This window comes from Sciurus carolinensis, chromosome 12 (genome assembly GCF_902686445.1).
Source record: "Sciurus carolinensis chromosome 12, mSciCar1.2, whole genome shotgun sequence".
In the NCBI taxonomy this organism is placed as follows: Eukaryota; Metazoa; Chordata; class Mammalia; order Rodentia; family Sciuridae; genus Sciurus; species Sciurus carolinensis.
The window spans coordinates 79,852,832-79,876,064 of record NC_062224.1 but is presented as its reverse complement, the minus strand read 5'-3'; positions in this window follow the sequence as shown (position 1 = coordinate 79,876,064).

Below are 23,233 nucleotides of genomic sequence, written 5' to 3'. Positions count from 1 at the left end.
GTAATTGATCTGCTACAAGTTCTTCACAAGTGGATTGCACTATACATACACATGTACTTTTCAAAGAATTCAAAAGCCATTAGGATGTTCTCAACTCCTATCTGATAGTCTGAGGGCCATTGACAGTATGTGATCATCAGAAATCAGATGGGCCAGCAGCAGGGTGCATTTTGATTAGACAGGAGAAGGAAGTTCCTCTGAATAAGAATTGTGAATCCTGGAAATGAGGGTTGAGGAAGGCCAAGCAAACTTTATTATAACAATCATGAGAGTTGCCACAATGTACCAAATATTTCACATACAATTATTATATCATCTAATACCCACAAAACCAAGTAAAGATTTTAATATTTTTTTTACCCTGAGACAGGGAAATTGAAGTTAAGTAGTTCAGTTCTCTGCCCAGGGTAGCACAATAACCACAACAACTTAATGCTGGAATTGTGGTTTGAACTCAAGTTCAAGCCCCAAACCAGTGTGCTCCAGTCTTTATCCTGGCTTCCCATATGAGCGGTGGGATATCTGTTCCCCACATGATTTTAGGATAGATTTGCCTTGAGGCTGGGGATACACAAGATAAATATATTTGATCATATATGGCTGTGACGTTTGAAATGTTTTCTTCTTGACTATGGTGTCTTTGTTGGAATAAAGAGTCCTCACAGAAGCTGAGAGGTATTCCTAGAAAACAAAAGACTGCAAGATGGAGAGCTTGGGAAGGATGAGGGCAGTTAAATCAATGGTACTTCAAAGCACGTGAGGGTATCTGAGTAGCAGGTTAGACCCAAGGAAGGAAATGGTCCATATGAATTCCCATCCAGGGAAGGCAGTCAGAGCCCATGCCGCCATGCTGAAAACTCAACCACATGCAGAATGGGGGATGTAATGGGCTTGATCTTATGGCCCCATTGGGTATTCTAGCAATGAGTGGCAAATCACTCTGGTGAACGTTCTTGGATGCTCACCCAGAATCAGTCTGAGCCATTATGCCTGTGTTATAGAGCTCAGTGCTATAGAACTGGTTCTAATCTTAATTTTCCATTAACTGAAGATCAGAAATTTTCATTCATCATCCTATACTAAAACTCAGAATATGGAAAACATATATGAAACATCAAACTTTAAATTTGATGCCAGAGCCTATGGTTTAATACTATACTACATCATGTGACCTACTGTGAGGGAATGGGCTGTCACAAGACCAATTCCTTAAACAAATTAAGTTGAATTTCTCTTTCTACTGCTGCATCACTGTCCTTAAAAGATTACCAAAAAAAAAAAAAAAAAAAGAAGCATGAAACTCAGAATAGACCATACACCAAAATACAAAATTTAAAATTAAAATAGTTCTAGAGAAAACATAGAAAAAGAATCTTTGTGACCTTGGGCTAAGCAAAGATTCCTTAGATATAACATCAAAAGCATCATCTATAAAAGAAAGCATTGATAAACTGAACTTTAAAAAAATTGAAAACTTTTGTTTTTCAACAGACAGTGTTAACAGGATGAAAAGGCAAGTCACAGAATAGGAGAAAATATTTATAAAACACAAAGGATTTGGATCCAGAATGTATGAAACTCTCCAAATTCAATAACAAGAAAACAAACTACTCAATAAAAATTGGACAACATATTTTTAAAAGACATTAGAGAAAGATATTAGGGAAAATACAAGTTAAAAATCACAACTACTAAAACAATTGAAATTTAAAAAGGAAAACAAAATACCTGACAATACCAAGTACTAGGAAAGATGCAGAGCATGTGGAACAATCTTGCATTGTTGGTGAGAATGCAGATTGGTAGAGCTATTGTGGAAAACACCTTTGCAACTTCTTATAAAATTAAACATATTTGCAATATGACTTGGCAATCCCACTCCTGGTATTTACTGAAGAAAAATGAAAACTTCTTTGAACAGAAAAGCTTGTATGCAAATGTTCAGAGCAACATGGAAAAAGTGAATATTATCCAAATGATGAATATATAGACTAGTATATACATACAACAGACTACTACTTAGCAACAGAGAGGAACTTGCTGCTGACAGATGCAACAACATGGATGAAAATCAATTGCACTAAAAGCAAGAGTTCAAAATTAAAAAATGACACACTGGACCATTCCAGTTATTGGACATCCTAAAAAGGGAAGAACTACAGAAAAAAAGATCAATTGGGAATTAGAGGTCAATGTACCCCCAACTAGGCAGAGAGGGAGAATTTTTTGGTTAATATCAAAAATTTCTACATCATCAGTGAAGTGATTACTAGCCAAGAAACATTGACTCATTCTCCAAAGGATTCAGATGAATACTGGTAATAAAATCAGGTACAACTCTAAGAGGAGACATTGTAGAAGAGTCAGACAGGGTCTACAAAGGACTCACATGAAATAACACCCATATTTATTTTATTTTCAGTTTTATGGTTTAGATAGGAGATATCCCCTAAAAGTTCATGCATAAGACAGCACAAGAATATTCAGAGGTGAAATTATCAGATTATGTGAGATATAACCTAATTGGTAGATTGATCCACTGTTGTGGATTACCTGGGTGGTAGCTATAGACAGATAAGGTGTGGCTGGAGGAGTAGGTCACTGGAGGCTTGTCTTTTGGGGGTTATATTCTGTCTTTAGTGAGCAGAGCTCTCAGCCTCCCAGTTGCTGGGTACCGAGTTGTTTTCCTCTGCCAGGTTCTGACACCATGATGTTCCGCCTCGCCTTCAGTCCAGAGCTATGGAGTTTGCTGACCATGGACTTAACCTCAGAAACCATGAGTCAAAAATAAACTTTTCCTCCTCTAAGTTGCTCTTGTCAGGTCTTTTGGTCACAGTGATGAAAAAGCTGACTAAAATAATCAGGGTCACTGTCATTTTATCTTGTTGAGTTAAAAATGTCACCACTGGACAGTTGGACATATTTTATTGGGAATATGATTTTTCTTTTTGTCTCTAGTAGATCAGTTCAGCAAGCATTGAAAAATGAAGGAAGGACAGGAAGACGGGGAGAAGGAGGAGGAGAAGCAGTAAGACGATGTCGAGGACAAAAGCATGAAACCAAATAGAGTTCTCTGAGTAGAAGGTGGCCATCGTGGCAGGTGAAGTTTGGTGACAACCTAGGCAGTGGCTGAGCCAGCATTCTCACTGAGAATGAGGCAGCTGCTCATCCTCACCAGGATTGTCATTTATCTCAGCCCCAAAGTCTTAATACATTTAAGCTGTCGATAAAGGGAATTTCTGAGAAAATGGAGGAGGGAGCCAACAACTAATTCAAAGCATTAGTGCTTCACCACCTGCATTAATGGCTGGTCAAGGAGGGAGAGATACAGCTTTCCTGACATTTGCTTTATAGATAGAACTGGGGTTTCTAGGACCTACCTTGACAAGAGGGAGAAATAAACGTCCATGAGCCTGGTCTAATAAATTCCCTGTAACTTAAGCAATGGCCTCTAAATTATCTAGCCTCTATTCTATGCAAATGCAATTTCTTATTCTTTTATAGCTTTTGACTTTTCCGTTTAAAGGACTCTTGGTATTCTTTCCTTCCCAGTCTCCGTGTGAATGAGCAGAGGGAGAAAGGGAATGAGATAGGAAATGATTCTCAGTATTGCCAATGGATGAAGGGAATGAGATGGAGAAAATCTCTCTGCAGCTCCTGGAAAGAGTGTGTGTTCCCTGGAAATGGATTGATACAATGGAGGGCAAACCAGAAGCATGTATATTTACTTTAGTGCTAGAGGAAAGGGTGGGTTCAGTCTTCAGATACATGGTGTGAGCACTATCGGCTTGTAAAAGGACCCCAAAGTATAATTTCTAGGTGTCCCTGCCAAGTGGATCCCTTGGCATCTTGATGGAAAACAATCACGTGTTCAAAGAGGTAGTATAAGTTGCTAAATGTTTAATCCCAGAAGTCAGAAAGATGTGAATTCAAGTTCTGGATTCAGTGCGCATGTTCGGTACAATAGCTCTTAGCCCTGATGTCTTCATTAGATGGGGACACAAAAGAAGTTATGTTATACAGTTATACAGATATAAAAATTGTTAGCATGGCACCTGTGTGGCCATGCTCAATAGTTTTCTAAATTATTTTTTAATGCCTGATTTGATCGTGATTGTATATATTCAGGCTTATTCCATATATGGCTGAAAAATTACCCATGGAATCCAGATCATATATGCATCCAACCTGACTACTCCACACTTCTTTTTATTTTCTTTTCCCCTGCTGCTTGCATGTTTATGGCTTAAGGTATCTGTGTACACATTTAGCAAGTACCTTTCGACAATCAGTCTGAATTGCCTAAGTAAAAGCTCTCTTTTGGTCTGATGCTTCTGGACCTGGACAATGAAAGAGAATATGCAATATTCTTACAGTTTGTCAAATCAGCTGTCTCTAGAAACTTTGTGTAGAAGTGGCTAGATCCTCAAGTCTTCTGTGAGACCAGAGTTCCAAGTAACATGAGGAGCCCACTGAAATTGTCTTGGAGATTTGGGGAATTGAAGGTTTAGAGAAGAGTTTAGAAAATGGTACTATAGAACCCCAATCCCCAAACCTGTACCAAGGTGCCTTGGGGTGCTACAGAGATGCCACAGGGTATTTTCTCAATTTGAAGGAAATACAGTGATACTTGGCATCTACCAGGCACTGTGCAAAATGATTTGAAAGTAACCCACAGTTCCAACATCAGATTACATGACATATATTCTGTAATATCTTAGTTTTATAAAGCTAGATTATTGGTGGCTTCCATAATAAAATACTTCGCAAAAATCAAGGTGGAACAACAAATAGGGGAAGTAGTATCTAATCTGATTATACAATTTACGAAGTTATGCAGTGCCCACCAGACACATCCATCCAATAGTAAGGGTATTTTTTAAGAAGTATACTAGAATGCTATTTTTCTTCCAATTGATATGTATTTAAAAATGGCTGTTCTGTGGTTAGGACATTAGTGGTACCTGTTTAATAAATAGAAGAGTTAGGTATTTCTTTTGGCCTATGAGACAGTGAGGAAAGAAAAAAACAAAAGGAAGAAACCTTTCTATGATATTGAGGGTAGTGTGAATGGGAACAGTTTGGAAACCTTGGCTATAGTTTGCTAAAAAGGCTGCAGTACCATTGGCTGAGAACTCTATCTGACCCAGAGCCTGGGAAGAATAAGTATGAATGAGCTAGAGGACCACCGGATGTCAGAGATGGAAGAGACTTTTCAAATCATCCAGGTTAGTGCCCACATTTTACAAACAGGAAACAGGAGTTGCAGAAAAGGGCCGATGGATGTGGAGGGGCAGTAGTGGAGAGGTGCCCTCCCTTGGGAAGCCAACAGTCATCTCAACAAGAGAGGGGGATTCTGAATCATAAACGTCATACACCTGCTTCCTCTTTCCCCACAGTTGGGCAGGTGGGCAGCAGATAAAGAGCAGTCTGGGGAGAGGGGGAACTGTAAGGATGTCTTAGCACAGACAGCCCTGAAGTTTTCAAGGGAGATGGAGGACAGCAGAAGCAGGATCCCGGCATGCGGGGACCGTGCTGTTGTGCTCCAGCCTCTGTCTCCAAGAGGCTCTTTGCTTGTTTGTTTGTTCCTCAAGGGTAGACCGGGACATCCTTATCACCAGAAGTCATCTCAATCTAAATTAAATCTCCCCCAGTCTCAAAAAGGCAGGGCTGGGATCTGCAAGGGGAGTGGTCTGGGCTTTGTACTCTTGCGTGCCTGGCATTCAGCCAGTATCTGCATCAGTAAGCACATTACTGAATGGAAGTGTCCCTTGCTATTTGCAAAAGGGGAGGCCTCCTGGGAAAGGGAGAAGGGGCTTGTTGCAAGAAAGGCAGAGGATTCAGAGGCCTGGGGCAGGTGGTCCGGGTCAGGTGTAGAGGCTCTGCAATTTACCTAAATGTTAGACTTTGGGTTACCTGTCAGATAATGTAAACTCAATTACTTCTGAAGGGATTCTGGAGGTCAGCTGAGCTCAGGCTAGTTATCTATGTGCAAGATACAAAGCAACATCCGGATGAATTGCTAATGAAAGGGAACTATGCAGAGCTTTCCTTGGCCACCTAGAGACTGGTATATGGAAGAGAAGCATTAGGGAAGTTCAGGGCTGAAAGGAGGCAGCCTGGTGTGTTGGAAATAAAGCTGGATGGGGAGTTAGGTGTTCTGGGCCTTAGTCTTGCTCAGCTGCTAATTAGCTGTGTGACCTCTGGTAACTCATTTTGCTTTCCTAGACATCAGCTCCCCATCCACCCACACACAGGGCTGCTGAGAGGCCAGGGTGACATATAAATGTGACCATTTATCAAGTGCTTTCCAAGTGCCAAGTGCTGTTTTAAGCACTGCACATACTGTAGCTCATTTAACCCTCACAACCCCTATCTGAGGTAGAGATTCATGTAATCTATAATCAAAAGTGTAGATGAGGAGACTGGGGTCAAGATGGTGGAATCTGTGCATTCCTGTCTCTGGGGTGACTTCAAAGCATGGGCTTCTATTCACCACATAAGTTTGGGGGCCTTAAGTGTTCATGAAGTTCTGATTCAGTAGATCTGGTGTGGGGCCCACACATTTGCAGGTTTAATAAGTACCCGGGTCGTTTTATTTTATTTTTTAATATGAGTGGTCCATAGTGTCTGCCTTCCATTCAAGAAACCAAAAGTGACTTGCTTTTATAAGGAAGGCATTGACAAGAGGCACTGTCAGTGGCAGAGATAGTCAAATGCCAGTTGTGAGAGAAACTTCAAGAGGCATCTGTTCTCCTGGGTTCCCAAACTGTCACCCTTGAATGTCTGCAAAACTTGAGGTGAGGCTACAGGTAGCTTGGTGGCTGAGTAATTCCCCTGAGCAGGAAGGTAAGCAGGGATGTCACCTTGGGTGATTGTGTGAAGAATGGACCATTGTACCTACCTGCCCTATCCATCACTAATCATGTCATCTCATCCATGCACTGCATTCTAGAATTTTTGCCTATGGTATCTTCCTCAGTCTTTTAACAACCATTTCATGAAATGGTTCTTGACAGACAAGAAAACTGAAATTCAAAGAGGGAAAATGCTGCTATCGTTTGAATAGAATTTGTCTCCACCACCCTAACTCATGTTGAGGTGTGGTCCCCAGTGTAATGGTGGTGAGAGGTGTTTGGTCATTTATGAGGGCTGAATGCTTTTCTGGAAGGAGTGAGCTGAGCTTCTCTTGTGGGAATGGATCTGTTGCCTGGAGAGTGAGTTGTTCCCAAGCAAGCCTGGCTCCTCCCCTCAGTCTCTCCGGCCCACGTGCTCTTCTGCACACACTTGCTTCCCCTTTTCTGCCATGAGTTGAACCGCCAACTGACTTTTATAAGAAGTCGAGTGGAGGCTGGTGCCATGCTCTTGAACCTCCTGAACTGTGAGCTAAATAAATCTCTTTTCTTTATAAATTAGCCAGCCTCAGGTATTTGTTATAGTAAGACAAAATGAACTAAGACAAATGCCTAAGCTCAGAGCTCTCATGGTTGGTAAGTGGCAGGATGTGGACTGGAATCCTGGTCTCCTTTTATTAGGTCCAGTACTCTTTTTAGTCGCTGTGGCCGTCTACCAATGATCCAGCACTCCCACCGGCACAATAGGGCAACAGAAGGAATGGAAGACAGTCTCCTTTCCTTTGCATAGTTTACAATTTAGTGGGACAACGAAAGTAAAATAACTAGAGAATAATTCAGGGTGATCTGGATGACGCAAGAAGAATCAAGAACAAGACAATCATTAAGAACCATGTCCAGTGAGGAATATATGATGTTTGTAATTCACAAATAATACAGGCTATACTACATTCAAGGCAATATTTCCTCAGGCCAGATATGATTCAGGAATCCTTAGTTTGTAATCCGTCCATGGTGTTATGGTTTGGCTGTGAGGCATCCCCCAAAAGCAGGAATAGTCAGATGCGAAATGATAGATTGTGAGAGTTGAAACCCAACCAGTCCATCTTCCTTTGAATGGGCTGACTGGGTGGTAACTGCAGGCAGGAGAGGGTTGTGGGGGTGGGGGGCTGTGTGTGTGGGGGTGTTCCTGAGTAGGTGCATCTTCCCTGACATTTCTTTCCCCCTCTCCCTCTCTGCTTCCACTAAGTGAGCTGCTTTCCTCTGTCCTGCCCTTCAACCATGATGCTCTGTTCATCTTGGGCTTAGAGCAATGGACTCAGCCATCTCTGGACTCAGACCTCTGAAACCATTAGCCACGTATAAACTTTCCCTCCTCTAAGTTGTTCTTTTCAGGTATTTTGTTCATAGTGGGCAAAGCTGACTAAAACACACGGTTTTCCCTGGTTCCTTAGATAAAGTCCCTACATAGACTCAACTGATGCCATCCTTCCCCTCTGTTCCTGCAGTTTCTCTTCCCTGGAATACTTGTTCCCTGCCATGCACCTCCTCCCTTCCCATTACCTCTCATAGGGATAACTCTTTCCCATCTTCTAGGGCTCAACTTAAACCTCACTTCCTCAGGTATTTCTTTCCTGCATAACATTGAGATAAGGCCCCACCTTATTGTATGCCCATGTAGCATTCTGAGCTTTAAAAAAATCTTTTTGAAAAGCTTGTTACAAATCTAATTGATATTTAATATTTACTTTCCCTACTACAAGTTTCATGTGTCAGATTCTGTGTCCATTTCATTCACTACTACATTCCTAGTACCCAGTGACTGGCAATAATAGGGATTCAAATATCTCTTGCACAAATGAACTAATGAATGAACGATTGTTTGGAGGAATGAGATTGATCAGATTGTTATGCACATGTATAAATACGGCATAATGAATCCCACTTGCATGTGTAATTATAATGTGCTAAAAAAATTTTTTTAATTAAAAATTAAAAATTAAATGAGTGGTTGAAACTATGACATCTTTGTTTCAGGTATGCAGACCCGTATAACTATGTTCATTTCAGTTCAGGGTATTTGACTGACTCTGTGCTAGGCTAGGCAAAACTGAAAAGAGACCTATTTCCTTACAATCATGCTTATAAAAAGAAGTGGTATAAACAAAAGGTAGCAGCATAGGTGACTTTCTTTTGGAAAAATTGGTATGTTTATCTTTCCCAAAGGTTGTAGCTCACAACCCAGTGTGCAAGATTGAGTTCTTTCCGGGGGTCTGCACTGGGCCCCATCAGGATATAGTAAAGAAAGAGACGACTCTAAGAAAGGCTATTTGAAGGGCAGTGAGACCTCCAAAGCCAGAGGAAAGTTCCATGATATCAGCACTTCACAATCTTGGACTAGCAGCATCTGCACCACCTGGGAACTTTTTGGAAATGCAAATTCTTGGTTTCACCTCCAACCTACCAAATTGGAAATTTGGGGTGGAGTCAGCCAGCCAGTGGTGCTGCAGTGCCTGAGAGAGAGGGTGTACAACTCCTCTTAATTCCATGGTCACTGAAGTTATATTGGAAGCGTGAATCTCCATATTGTGAGGATATTTACACTGCAGAAATTGGCAAATGCAAATCAGAGAGTTTCTTCCTAAAGGAGACAATTGTTAAAAATTTACAAGGATACCATCTGGCCCAGAAATCCCACAGTTTAACAAGCCCTCCAGGGGATTCTGATAATTTCTAGTTTTTCCTCCCCAGTGCCAAAGGCATCCAGAATTCAGGTTTCTGAACATTTCAGGAGACTGAGCCCTGGATGCCTCCCAGGATTTTATCCCTGGTTGTGACATGAGTATTAGCAAGGGAACAACTGCTCCTCCTCCAGGGATCCCATCTCCCGTCTCCTCCCCACCCGCCATGTAAGAAGATGGAGACTGAGGGTGAGAAGTGACTGTAGAGCTGCTATTTTGGTCCCCAATCCCGGCATTGTTGAAGATGTCTGATTTGCAAACAAAGATTTCATAGCTGTGAATTTTAGCAGGCTAAAAACAGCCCCATTCTGTCTACATAGCAAATTGAGACCTTTTTTTTTTTTTTTTTGACAGAATTCAGAACCACTCTAGATGACATGATTTACAGAAATAGCCAAATTCAAATTTCTGCCTATATCAGCACTGTGTGCATCAAACACCTGTACATGATCCCTCAGAATACACATGAAGGTATGAAAATGTGTGGGTGTGTGTGGAGAGAAGAATATGGGAGTAACAAAAGTTGCTATGACCAGTTATCTCTTCTGCTACTATGGGGACTAGGGATAGAAAGAGGTCCATCTTTTGAAAGAAATAATGCTTCATCTCTTCATCCAAAGCATTATCCACTGAACTAGATATATTGACTAATGAGCCAGGAAGTTCACCTAATGAGTCAGGCAGGTTACCTGCTGGACATATTTTCATAAGTAATTAATTCCTTAGTTGCTTTCATTTCCTGAAGACAAGGGGTTGAATCTGGGCCTTGGTTCCAGCCCCAAACAAGGCTTACTGGTCAGTCTTGATCAAAAATGAAGTACTTACATTAGGAATGAGGAATTTGGTTGATCCTCTATAAAGAACTTCCTATACGCTCCCTGTCATAGGTATAATTTGTAACCAGAGCATGGAGAAGGGTGTTAGTTTCATTGATTTTGTAATAGAATAGCTGGCACTTTGCTGATACTCGATAAAGTTTACATGCATGGGTAGGAAAGATGAATAAGTAAGTGAATGATTGAAGGAATGAAGGAATGCTTTAAAAACATGGGTTGTATGTTTTACTTATATTTGCAAGTCTGACTAATTTTTTTTTTGTTTTTGTTTTTTTGTTTTTTTTTTTTTTTTTTGTTTTGTTTTGTTTTGTTTTTTTTTTTTTTGGTCTCTGCCAGCTCTATCTTGCCTCTCTTAAAGAATTGCTGAAAGTTTCTGGTGACTTCTTTACCTCTTTGGGACATCATGGTTGTTGCTATTTCCAACAGCTTCAGTCCAAGGATTTGAATAAGAAAGAAAATGAGTTTTCCATTTTGCCCCAGATGAAACAAAAATAAAAGTTCAGTAGGGTTTTGATCCTTCTGCTGCCAAGTCTGGGTTGTGGAAAGCAGTCTAACCCACTTTGCCAACCACTTTGAAAAAGGATATCAGCGGTGCACCCCAACCCCCAGAGAGAGATGGGTTTCCATTATACTGCTCAATATGTGTAAGTTACACTCATATTTGGTAGGCAGTTGGTACAACAGGGGTCTTATCACATCCAGATATCATACTACTTGTTTCACATAAATTAACTCATCTAATTCTCTCAACCACCTTGTGAAATAAGAATTTTTAATCCATTGTATATAGCAAGAAAGGCACTTTTGGTGGAGAGGAGTTGAGTAATTTGCTTTTGGCTCCATAATGGTAGAACTGGAATATGAATACAGTCTAATTTCACATTCTTTTAACTTTCTCAGATTGCTCTTTATGACTTGGGTATTTCAGTTATTAAAAAAAATACATAAAATGGAATATACACCTATGTAAGAATGTGAGAAAACAAAACTTGAATACAGCTTTAGCTTTGTTAAGCAACACAAAGTCAGGTTAGCAATGAGCAGGATTGCATACTGCTGCCTAAGTAACCTAGTGGGTTTCCCGGGCTTCGCTAACACATGACACCAATGCCCAATTCATGGGCACCTGCTTACATGCCCAGGTCCCACCCTGCATTGTAACTCTCCTCCTTGCTGTATATGACCAAAAGCAATTTTCCTAGTACAAATCCCATTATAATTAAGACTACTGCTAATAACATGACTAGCACCTATCATTTATTGGCTGCTTACTGTGCCCAGATCTCTGACTCACCTTTCTTTGGGTGAGTGTTTTCATTGTGTATCTGTTACCATCCTTTTACTTTTGACCTTTCTTTATCTTTGTCTTTGATATGAGAATTTCTGCATGTAGCATACATTTGGATCTTTCCATTTCATCCAACCCCACAATCTTTGTCTTTCAGTTGAAATGTTTAAATCTTTCATTTTCAATGTAAATATTGATGTAGACATATTTAAATATGTAACCTTGATAGTTATTCTTTATTTGATTGATTGTTTGCTTTTTTCTCCTTTTCTGTCTACTTTTGTATTAAGTATTTGTTGTAATTCCATTTTATTTCTACTTGTACTTTTTAGTTATGCATCTTTGTTTTTCAAGACTGCTTCATAGTTTGTGGTGTATCTTTAATTTATCAAAATCTGTTTTAAAATAATATTATACACCTACTGTATGTAGGTGTAAGGATCTTTCCATATCCTTTTTTCCATCTTTCTTTCTCCAGTCCTTTGTCCTGATTGTTTTAATAAATTGATCTTATTTTTATATATGTTGTAACCCATAAAAATACACTAAATTGATTTTTAGAGTCAATTTTCTTTTAAAGTGTATGAAATAAGAAAAACAAAGTCTTTAATAATGTGTCTTTACTTTTTACCGTTTTTGGCACTCTCTGTTTCTTTGTGTAACTCCGGTTCCTATTTGATATCATGATCCCTCTGAGGGAAAGCTTTTTCTAAAATAGTTCTCTCATAGATATCTCTACTTTCAATGCATTTTATACTATAAAAATCCCATTTGGTGCTAATTTTCAAAAGATCATTTTATTGGGTAGAATACTTCACTGGTTATCTTGATTTCTTATTCAATCAATTACTGAGAGAAATGGTGTTAAAATTTCTAGCTATGATTGTGAATTTGCCAATTTTTACTTTTTTTTTTTTGCTTCACGTATTTGTTACATTTGTTTTTAGGTGCACCTACATTGAAGACTGCTATGTCTTATGGAAAATTAACATGATAAATTGACATTTTGATCTTTAGAGAGTATTTTTCACTGTCACTAGTAATTTTCTTCAACTTGAAATCTGCTGTCTGATTTTAATATAACATGGTTTTAATAGCAACATCAGCTTCTATAGAAGCTTAGTGTTTGCATGGTGTATTAGTTAGCTATTGCTGCATAACAATATTACCATACTCCTAGTGATTTAAAGTTATTCAGTTTCTGTGGGTCAAGGGCCTGGTCAAGGCTTAAATTAGTTCTCTTCAAGGCTTCTATCATGATTATTGGTTAGGGCTGGTTTACTATCTCAAGTCTTGACTGAGAAAGGATCCACTTTCTAGTTCATATAACTGTTGGCAAATTCAGTTACTTACATCTGTTGGACTGAAGGACTTACTTTTTTGCTGGCTGTTGACCTAAGGACAGATTATTTCAGTCCAATAGAACTTAAGTTACTCAATTTTCCCAGCAACCACATGAGCTTGGAAGTGGATCCTTTCTCAGTCAAGCCTTGTGACCTCAAGTCTCATCTCAAGCCTCATCACAAGGCTGAGAACCTAACCCCAGCCTATCATTGTGATAATAAGGAACTGGTTCCTGAAATTATGGCAACTGAGAAGTCCCAAGATCTGAGGTCATCCAGCTGAAGACCCAGGAAAGCCCATATGCTGTTTCAGCCAAGTCTGAAGACCTGAGACTCAGGAGATCCTATGATGTAAGTTCTAGTTGTAGTTTAAAAACCAGTGGTCTTTCAGTCTGAGCCCAAAAGCTAGACAAGACAATGTTTTAGCTCAATATATCAGGCAGGAGCAGTTCCCTCTTAATCTTCTGGTTCTATTTAGATCTTTAGTTGATTTGGTGAAGCCCATTCCCATTAGGTTAGCAAATCTGCCTTACTAAGTCTACTGGTTAAAATGCTTATCTTGTCTAAAATTACTTTCACAGACACACTCAGAATAATGTTTGGCCAAATGTCTGGTCACCCTATTGAACCAGTCAAGTTAACATGTAAAATTGACCACCACACTCCAGGAATAGGAAACCCTCCATTTTGTCAGGTTTCTGGTGTATGTGTGTGTGTGTGTGTGTGTGTGTGTGTGTGTTTGTGTGTGCATGTGTGTTAGTGTGTGTGTGGGGGGTCTGATTTAATCCAGTTTGTAGTGGAGCTAGGTCAAGGCTTTTTGTTGCTTTAAGTAGATTTAGCAGGGCTTGGACTCTACATGCCTGGAGCACCGTATTAGGTCTTTAGCTTTTTAGATTTCAGCAGACTATGCAAGTCGACATTTTATGAAGATATCCACAGGTCTCCTGACCTGACCCTCAATATTCTTCATGAGTACCTACTGAAGGCCAAAGAAGTGTCAGGAAGCAGGTTCAGACTCTTTTTGTTTCTCGGGCTCCTACTGGTTCTATAACATAAAACCAGTTTAATTTTTAACTTTTATAATGCCACTGATAATTTAGCTATTTTCTTCTTAAAACATGTCTTTGCTTGCTCCTTCCTTCCACTATCCTAAGGTGATGAAAACCATCTTGTGTCTCTTCTCTGCTTATGATTTTCTGAATAGTTCCTTAGGGTTTCTGGGAACAGATTGAGCTCTTGGCTTGGCTTTTGTAGATCATATAGTTTTGTAGATCACATAGTTTGTTCTTTTGGTTAGAGTGGTTCCAACCTTTTCATATGATTTTCTACATCTCCTAAAGTTGAAGTCAAACTGTGTTGTTTTAAGCTTCGATTTTTTTTTTTTTTTTTTAATTTGCAGTGCTGGAGATTGAATCCAGGACCTTATACATGCTTAGGTAAGTGCTCTACCACTGAGATGCACCCCTGAGAATGTTTATTACTGAATTATCTAGAACATTAAGACTGACCTGTTGGAGGTATACACTTTTTGGTTCCTTGTTCCCCTAACATCTGTATCCGTTCATCTGATTTTCCCTCTACCTTTGTTCCTCTATCAACAAAAATCAAAACTTTTAGTGGAGTCTGTGAGAAATTAAATCACGTCAAACGCTTTATGGGATTTCACTATTGTAAACTATTCCTGAGAGTAAGATCATTTTATGAAATGTTGTTCCTCCACCTTCTTTACTTCTCTATTCTTCTCTATTTCCCTTCTCTCTACTTATCCCCTCCCTTCTAACTTTACTTTAGAGATGCCCTTATTTTCTTTTCCTATCATGCAGAACAACCAATTCTTAGTTCATATTCCCACATTCATGTCCTAAATATTTAATTAAAAATACCTTCATGTAATAGGGTCTGCACTCTTAAGGAAGCAATTTGGTTTATCACTTTTGCTGCTATTGCTGCTTCTTCCTCTTCTTGCCATGTTATGAAAGGCAAATATTACAAAGGGGTTTAGATTATATCACTCTTAAGATCCTTGCAACTAGTCTGGTGTGGTGGCTCACCCTTGTAATCCCAGCAGCTCAGAAGGCTGAGGCAGAAAGATCATGAGTTCAAAGCCAGTCTCAGCAAAAGCGAGGCACTAAGCAACTCAGTGAGACCCTGTCTCTAAATAAAATACAAAGTAGGACTGGAGGTGTGGCTCAGTGCCCCTGAGTTCAACCCCAAGTACCACCCCAAAAAAATCCCTGCACTCTAAGGATCACATAGTAATACGGAAGTGGGGCAAGGAAACAAAGTAGAGATGGAAACCAGCATTTTATTGTATGGCTACTACATATTGCATGATAATTATAATTATAATCATCATATAATTATATTATTATATAATTCTAAAATAATGTTTCTGAGTAGTTAATGTTTATTATTTTCCTAGGCAATCTACTACATACTGACATGAATTGTGTAATTGAATATTGTCTGAGACAGGTCCTATGATCGTCTTCACATTATAGATGAGGAAACAGAGGCTTGGAGAAGGTCAGTTACTGCTCAAAGTCATCCAGATTGCAATTAGTGGAGTACAGAGCAGGAATTGAAGTCTGATTGGCCTAACTCAAGAATCTAAGTACTTATCACTACACAAGTGCCAGGTACTTTTTGTATACTCTTTCACAATTCTTAAAACTCTGCAAGGTAAGTATTTTTATCTCAATTGAGAGCTGAGAAAGCACAGAAATGGCAAATTTGATTTTCTCTTGGCTATGGGTCCAGGAAGAAGTAGTGAGTCAGGAAAAACCCATTCTACATTATGGTTGAAATTCTGCTCTTTCTGTGTGCCCTGGGCACTGTAGCTGGTTGGTGTTTACATAACAGGGGGTGACAGTGCCTCTCCAGGAAGAAAAACCATTTACCAAGACATCACACCAGGAGGGAAAAGATCAGAGATCTGGGCTAGAGTCCAAATCTGTGACTTCCAAGTCCCTGTAATTTTAATTCCCCTCAAACAACAGCATCCTTTCTTATCTCAAAGCACGAAATGGGCGACTCTCACTCCATTGTCATTCTCTTAGGACCGATCATCTGCTGACAGTGGCATTTGTGCAGTAGTTGCAAAGAGCAGGAGGGACAGGGCTGTTTGATGGAGTCAGTACCAGCCACTTGTAGGCTAATGGAACCCCAAGCCAGTCCAGCAACTATAGAATCAGAGACCGAGTCTGCAGTTGTAAGGTGGGGAAACAGATGTACCTTGACTGGTGTCAGCTGAACATCTGGCAAACCTGGCCCATCGCTTTGTAATTAATCTTGGTGTTGAATCTAATGACACAACGGGATTGAGAAATTGAGCGATTTGATTGGACACATTTTGATAGTTTAATTTTCAATAACACATGGTCAGAGCTTGTTCGCATAATTACTAAATAGATTAATATGCCAATATCTCTGACCAGCTGGAAGGGAAAGATTTAGGCCTTCAAAGATCTTTGACAGGCCTTTAAATTAAAGTTGATGTTCTGGAGAGAATGGGGGCACAGGCCTCCAGAGAGTATGAAGTCAAATCAGGGCTTGTGAGAATAGTGATCTTATTATTACCTTTAAAAATAAACTCCTCATGATCTGGCTGTGTGGAATGTCAGCTGGTCTCTGGAGACCCTGCCTCAGGAGTCACAGGAGTGCTGGGAAACTTGGCATCCTTTCCCAGGGTGTTTGAAGTGCCTTCCGGTACACTCATGTTAGAGATGATGAAAAATCACACAAATGAGAAGATAGTGCCATTGGACATGACATGGTACAAATGACCCCCTGAGCCTTTAGGTCTCTTCTGTCAGGCTGGTTCAGACACAGCCCACTCACAGTTCTCTACAAGAATAGGAGGGAGGAAGCTAAAGTATGTCCACACTTATAATTTCCAAGTTATGGTCAGCAGATACAGGAGCCAGGAAGCTGATGCTCTTTTACCTGTGGAACAGAGAGAGTGAAGCTTTGTCACCAAGAGGGGTCAGGATGAGAACCAAGGCAGATGAAACTAGATAGTAAAGTCGGCAGGGGCATTCTGCAGTCAGGTGGCCTGCATTCTGTGATCAACAGGGAAAAGTTACTTATCAGAGATAAGCCTCAGTCTTCTCACCTCTAAATGAAAGATTTGTATTATCTATGTCATAATGCCCACTAAGGACTTAGAATAGCAAGTGACACACAGTAAATCTTAATCAGTGTGAAACAGATTGAATAGTCACCGTCTGAGAAGAGAGTTGTGGACTGTTTCATTTTAGAGAACTAGAGGAAAGTGGTGATGGGAGAGACTAGCATTTTTGTAGGGAGATGGATTGGGGGGAATAGGCTTACCTGAGCAGGACGTGATTTCAGAGAAAGGAGATTTGAGTTTGGGGTCAAGCACTTGGGAGATACTTTTTACTGTGCCTCAGTTTTACTCAGTTTCTTCATCAAGGTGACCAAAAGACCCAATGAGAACAATGTAGAGGAGGAAGTTTATTTGGTGCTCAGGGTTTAAGAGGTTCAGTCCTTAGGTTGCTGCTTCTGTTACTCTGGGCCCAAGATAAGCTGCAACATCATGGTGGATGAGTGTGGAGGAGGAAAGCAGCTCAGGACACGACCACCAGGAAGCAGGGGGAGAGAGCACTCCAAAACCAGGAAGAAATGTCCCCAGTAACCCACACTTCCAGCCATACCCTACCTGCCTAAAGTTGCCACCAGGTTAATCCAGTCATGTGGATCAATGCACTGGTTAGGTTAAGGTTCTCATAAGTCAATCACTTCAGCTCTAAACTTCTTGCAATGTCTCACATGTAAGCTTTTGGGGGACACCTCATATCTAAACCACAACAGCACCCATTGTTCAGGATCATGTAATTAATATTTAAGTCCTTCCAATCTGCTCATTGGTAATCTGATCAGTGGACCTGGTGATGGGCAAGTAGAGACTCTGGCTCCTTGAGGATCTTATTCATTTAAGTAGCCATGGGACATAATATGATATCTATAACTTGTGGTTATATGAATAAAACTTCCTAGCTGTCTATCACTCTGTTATTTTCCTTTTCTGTTTTTATTGGAAGGGATAACTAGTCCCAGTTATTGCCTGACAAATGACCGTCAAGTATTCAGACAAATAGACTGTCTGCATATCACCAACAGGTGTGTTCTGCAGATCCGGCCCCCTCAATTCATCTCCTGCAGCCTGAGTTTGAACACTCAGGTTCCAGGAAAGTGGGCTCTTGTTGGGGTAGCATCCGCCTGCATCTGAGGGGCCATGAGGATGTCTCCAGGCTCTGTGGCATCCATTGCAGCCCTTAGAAAGGGCCGAGACAGCCCTCCCCAGTTCAAGCCAAGCTGTCTGAAGAAGGCAGGACTGTTTTTCTCTCTACATCCCAAGGGCTGGAACTGCTCATCACTGAGAGTATTGTGGACACTTGCAAAAACTTTCAGAAGAAAATGGCAGCAAAAAAATGTGGAACCAGAATTGGGAAGATGAGGCTACCAAAAAGAGACGCATACGACAGCGTCCCACTCCTGCCTGCAGCCTTCTCCTTGGCCCCGGCCTCCCCCTTCTCTTGCTCTCTCACGTATGCTTCAAGAAGTCAGGGATGCCATCAAGGCCATTAGCGATGTCTATTCTGGGAGGTACAGTACAAAGCTTAAACCCGGTATTTACTGCTGACTGACAAGTGAAACATTTTAGCTGTCTGGGTGGGGACGTGACAAAGAGGCTGGAGAAAGTCTGTTCCTATTCTTCCATTTGTTAATTTAAAAAAAAAAATGTTTTAAGTGAGTTTTGCGCTTGAGGAAAGAGGTGTGATTGGCAGCCCCCGGGGGGTCCCCCTTGAAAGAAAAGGTGCTGAAGTGGGGGCTGTCGCTAAAGCACCACTTATTGGCTGCCAGATCTTTCACTTCTGCATCAGCTGCTCAAGACCTGAGCAGCCATATAATAATGATAACAATAATGACTGGGAGGACGGTATCACTGTGTCTGCCTTTGAGGGGGTCAGGCTTCACCAGTTAGCTGTCTATCCCTCGGAGAGGGATTTACTTCATGGATTTCCACCTACCTATGAGAAGAGGGCAAAGTTATTTTCTTCCCCTGGCAGGAAATCCAATCTAATTCAACAAATATTTATTGATTTATTGAACACCTACTATGTGTGAGACGCTGGGTCTTATGTGAAGTCAATGGAGGGTCTACATTCAGCCACGCAGATGTGACCCAAAGTTTAGACAATAATGAAGGAAGCAGAGAAGGGGGAGAAACATGCTGAGCAGCCATGTTGGGTAGTGTTGGACTTTGGAGTCCAGAGAATTGTGAATTTGAATCCCAGCTTTGCCATTACTAGACATATGATATGGAGCACAGTGTTTTCTCTAAACCTTAGTCTCCTCAACAAGGAAGTGGCCATAGTAATAGCTAATTGGTAGAGATGATTATATATATATATATATATATATATATATATATATATATATATATATATAATACATCTGCCAGTCTTTGCTTAGCAAATATGCTGTTAGTTACTGTGTATTCCATGTGCCAGCTCACTCCAAAAAGTTTGCTAGAAAATCTCGCCTCTTGCTCCGAGAAATGTCATTCTCCTGCACTTTGGTAAGGTCTCTAAGTGCTGCCCACTGCACACATGGGTGAGTGACCCCATCTCTGAGGTCCACCTCCACTGCTCCATGAAATATTCAATGCTGATGTTGTCTGTTAACAGTCATTAACTCTGCCTCACATTCCTCCTGCCACAGACAGGAAGTGATTTGTTAATATTTATTCATCTTGTTCTATTTTGCTTTTCCTTTTTCTAGAAGCCCATCTCAGGATTTGTGGAATAATTTTGTAAAATGCATAACCGACACTGTGTATCTGGGCAGCCTACATTGCCTGGAACAAAATCCTTCCAGGGGCGTGGAGGGTCCGGGTTATTACAGGTTCAGCCAGTCTCTGCTTAATCAAATCTCCATGCAAAAGCTTTTAGGAAAATCTTGGCCTCTCTGCACCGTGCGCTTCCGTGTTATCTCACTATGGCTATAACAACCAACCTGTCCCTGTAGTCTGACAAAGCTCTTTCCTGGGTGCCAGAGTCCCTGAGCAGGAGTCGCAGCAGGCCATTACATTAGCTTAAGCACAACGTGTGCAGCCTCCTTTGGCCTCATTTGCTTTCAGGAGCTGAAGGTATTTGTGCCAGAAATGGAGAAGCCAGACCTGCGGGGGCTTGCTTTTGTTTCTTATTGCCACTCAGTCTGCAGAGCGCTCATGCAGCCAGATGGGCAGATGCACAAGGAGATTGACTTCTAGCCTCTTCTCCTCTGGGCAGTTCACAGCTCTGGGACCTTCAAATCCAAGTTGAAGCCTTCTATGAGGCCGACCCTCGGGCGCACAGGCATCGGCACATCCAGGAACCCTCCAGAGAGCACACCCACCCTTTCCCAAGAGCTGAGCTGCCCTTTCTCAAGCACCGCCTCTGTTGTCCATGTCACCATGCAAGTGGCATCGTGTCTGACTTCTGACACTCTGTGCTGCACCTTCAGTTGGATGAGAATGAGTGGAGTTTGGGGAAGGAGGGGTACATCTGGCATCAACAGGACAGGTGATTTTCAAGCTAGTCTTCCACGTCCCTGGGTAGTGATGTGTGCCATAGCCAGCACTGAGCTGGGGTCAGGTTCATCTGAGGGTAAGTTAAAGTGAAGTCTGTCAGCAGGCACAAAAGGATGGAAGGGATTCTGTGTTTCTATAGCAATTATGGGGGGAGAATATTGCTGACAGAAATAAAACCTGCAAATGTGCCTCTGACATGTGACTGCTTTATTCTCTGCTCTCAGAAAGGAAAGGGAGACAGTTTACTGTTTTATTCAGGTTTTTTTTTTGAAAAGGGAGGCAAATTGATAGGCAGAGACAGATACAATGAGTCACAGAAGCAGACTTGAAGTTCAAGAAGAGAAAAGATTACAAGTGGGCAATGATCCTAGAGGCTGCAGAATCCTCCCCACACCTTTGACTTGTAATGGGGAGTGTGCTGCTGCCCTTCCCTGCCTCCCTTATGGATGGGGGTGGGAAGTATGGCCAGCTATAGCTAGACCTGTGTCCCTTGGCATGGTTTGTTTGTTTTTAACCAGTAGATCATCCAAAAGCCTCCTGAAGCCTGGTAAGCTTGAGGACAGTGGTGTGAGACAACATCCTCCAGCGATATTGCCCCAAATGGGAACCAAATGAGGGTGGAAGCAGGACTACCCTTTGCCCATCTCCTATTCTCAAGACTGGCTGGCGCCCAGGAGGGAAATCCAAGTTCCACTTTAAATAATCCATAAACCAAGCAAGTCCCAATAAAGTTCAGTAAGTCCTCTGTCTCTGCAGTTTCCACACTCAGGGATTTAACCAAACACAGATCAAAAGCAACTGAACAGACAAAGTCACATCTGTACTGAACACATATAGACTCTTCCTTATCATGATTCCTTGAAAATACAGTGCAACAACTATTTGCATAACATTTATGTTGTTTCAGGTAAAATAAATAACGTGGAGATGTCCAGGAAGATGGACATAGGGTTAAATGCAAATACCGTGCCATTTTTTTTTATAAAGGACTTGAGCATCTGTAGATTTTGGTATCCATGGGGGTCCTGGAACCTACCCCTCAGGGACACCAAGAGAGGACTGTGTTTTCTATTCCTTGTGAGAACCCATGAGCAATAGGGAAGTGGGAGATATGTTCCTTATCCTAAGGGGACTTTCTGGCTAATTAAGGACACAAGGCAACCACCCGTGAAATAATGAGTGATGATACCAATAACTCAAAGAATATCCAAGTAAGATTTCAGGTCTGATAGAACCAGAGAGGCACACACAATGAAGAAGGCCGGGGTATGAAGAAAAACTTCATGATAGGGTGGAGCTTGATTTAAGTCTTGAAGACTATGCAGACTATTTTATTTTATTTTATTTTATTTGTTCTAATTACTTGTACATGACAGTGGAATGCATTTGTACATTTTGATAGATCAGACATAAATAGAGTGTAATCTCTCTTTTTTCTGATTATACATATTGCAGAATCAGGAAGAACAGAGTTAGTATACAAACTTTTGAAAATATGAACTTTTGAAAGACAGAAATATACCAACAAGAAAAGGAGTAAATATGCCAACACAATGAGGCAAGGCATGAATGACAGGAAGAAGTCACGATACAGAAAGGAGACCAGGAGGCCAGAGTTCATTGAAGCAGGTGTATACTGTAGGATAAAAATTGGTAAGTAAATATGGCATAGAGAAGTGTTTCCGAAGTGCATTGTGAGAACCCCAACCTGGACTCTTGCACTGTGAGTGGGGAGGGATTCCAGTTAAATAAGCAATAGTCGTTTCCAAAGCTTTGCAATTTCTACCTATATTTAGGGGGCTTTGAAAAGTTGTACAATCAGGAAATGACAACTTAATTTAACATATTTCTCAAATATGCATCATAGGCTTTCCCCTCTGCCCTCCCTTAAACTATTCTTGGTAATAACATCTATTACCAAAACTTGAGACTACTGCTGTATGACTCACACAGTGGTAAACAGGCACAGGAGCTAATATGGACTTTAAGCTCAGATCAGCTATTCCCAACTCAGCAATTTATTAGGTGGTGACAATGGTCGAATCACGTAACTTCACTGAGTCATGCTTTAGGATTGTTATGATGATAGAAAAATGAGACAAGATGCACAAAGTTCTTAGCATGCAGTTACTACTAAGTGAGCACTCACTAGTAGGTAGCTGGTCTGGGCCACCATTGAACGTTACAGCCGCAGGTGGAGTGGCTTCAACTTAAAATAGTAGGAATAGGGGGTTACTGGAAAGTTTTAGCAGACCACCACACAGTGAAAGCAGTTGTTGACAGATGAATCTGGTAGGAGCGTCGGAATGGATTAGATCAGGAATGGGGCAAGACTTACCAAGGTATGGACATATGCTATCAGCAGAGGCTGCAGGATCCAGTGACACCTAAACACTGGTCTTTGTGGAGTACAGGCAAGAAAAAGGCAAGGACCAGGAAAAAATCATCTCCTGGCTCTGGATAGCCAGGCCATTAAGCTACCTCTGCACCTGTGTCCCTGGGATCTGGGAAACGTGGCTTCTGTTTTTTACCTCTGACATGGTGAGAGCCCTGTCTCCCCAGGGGCTGATGCAC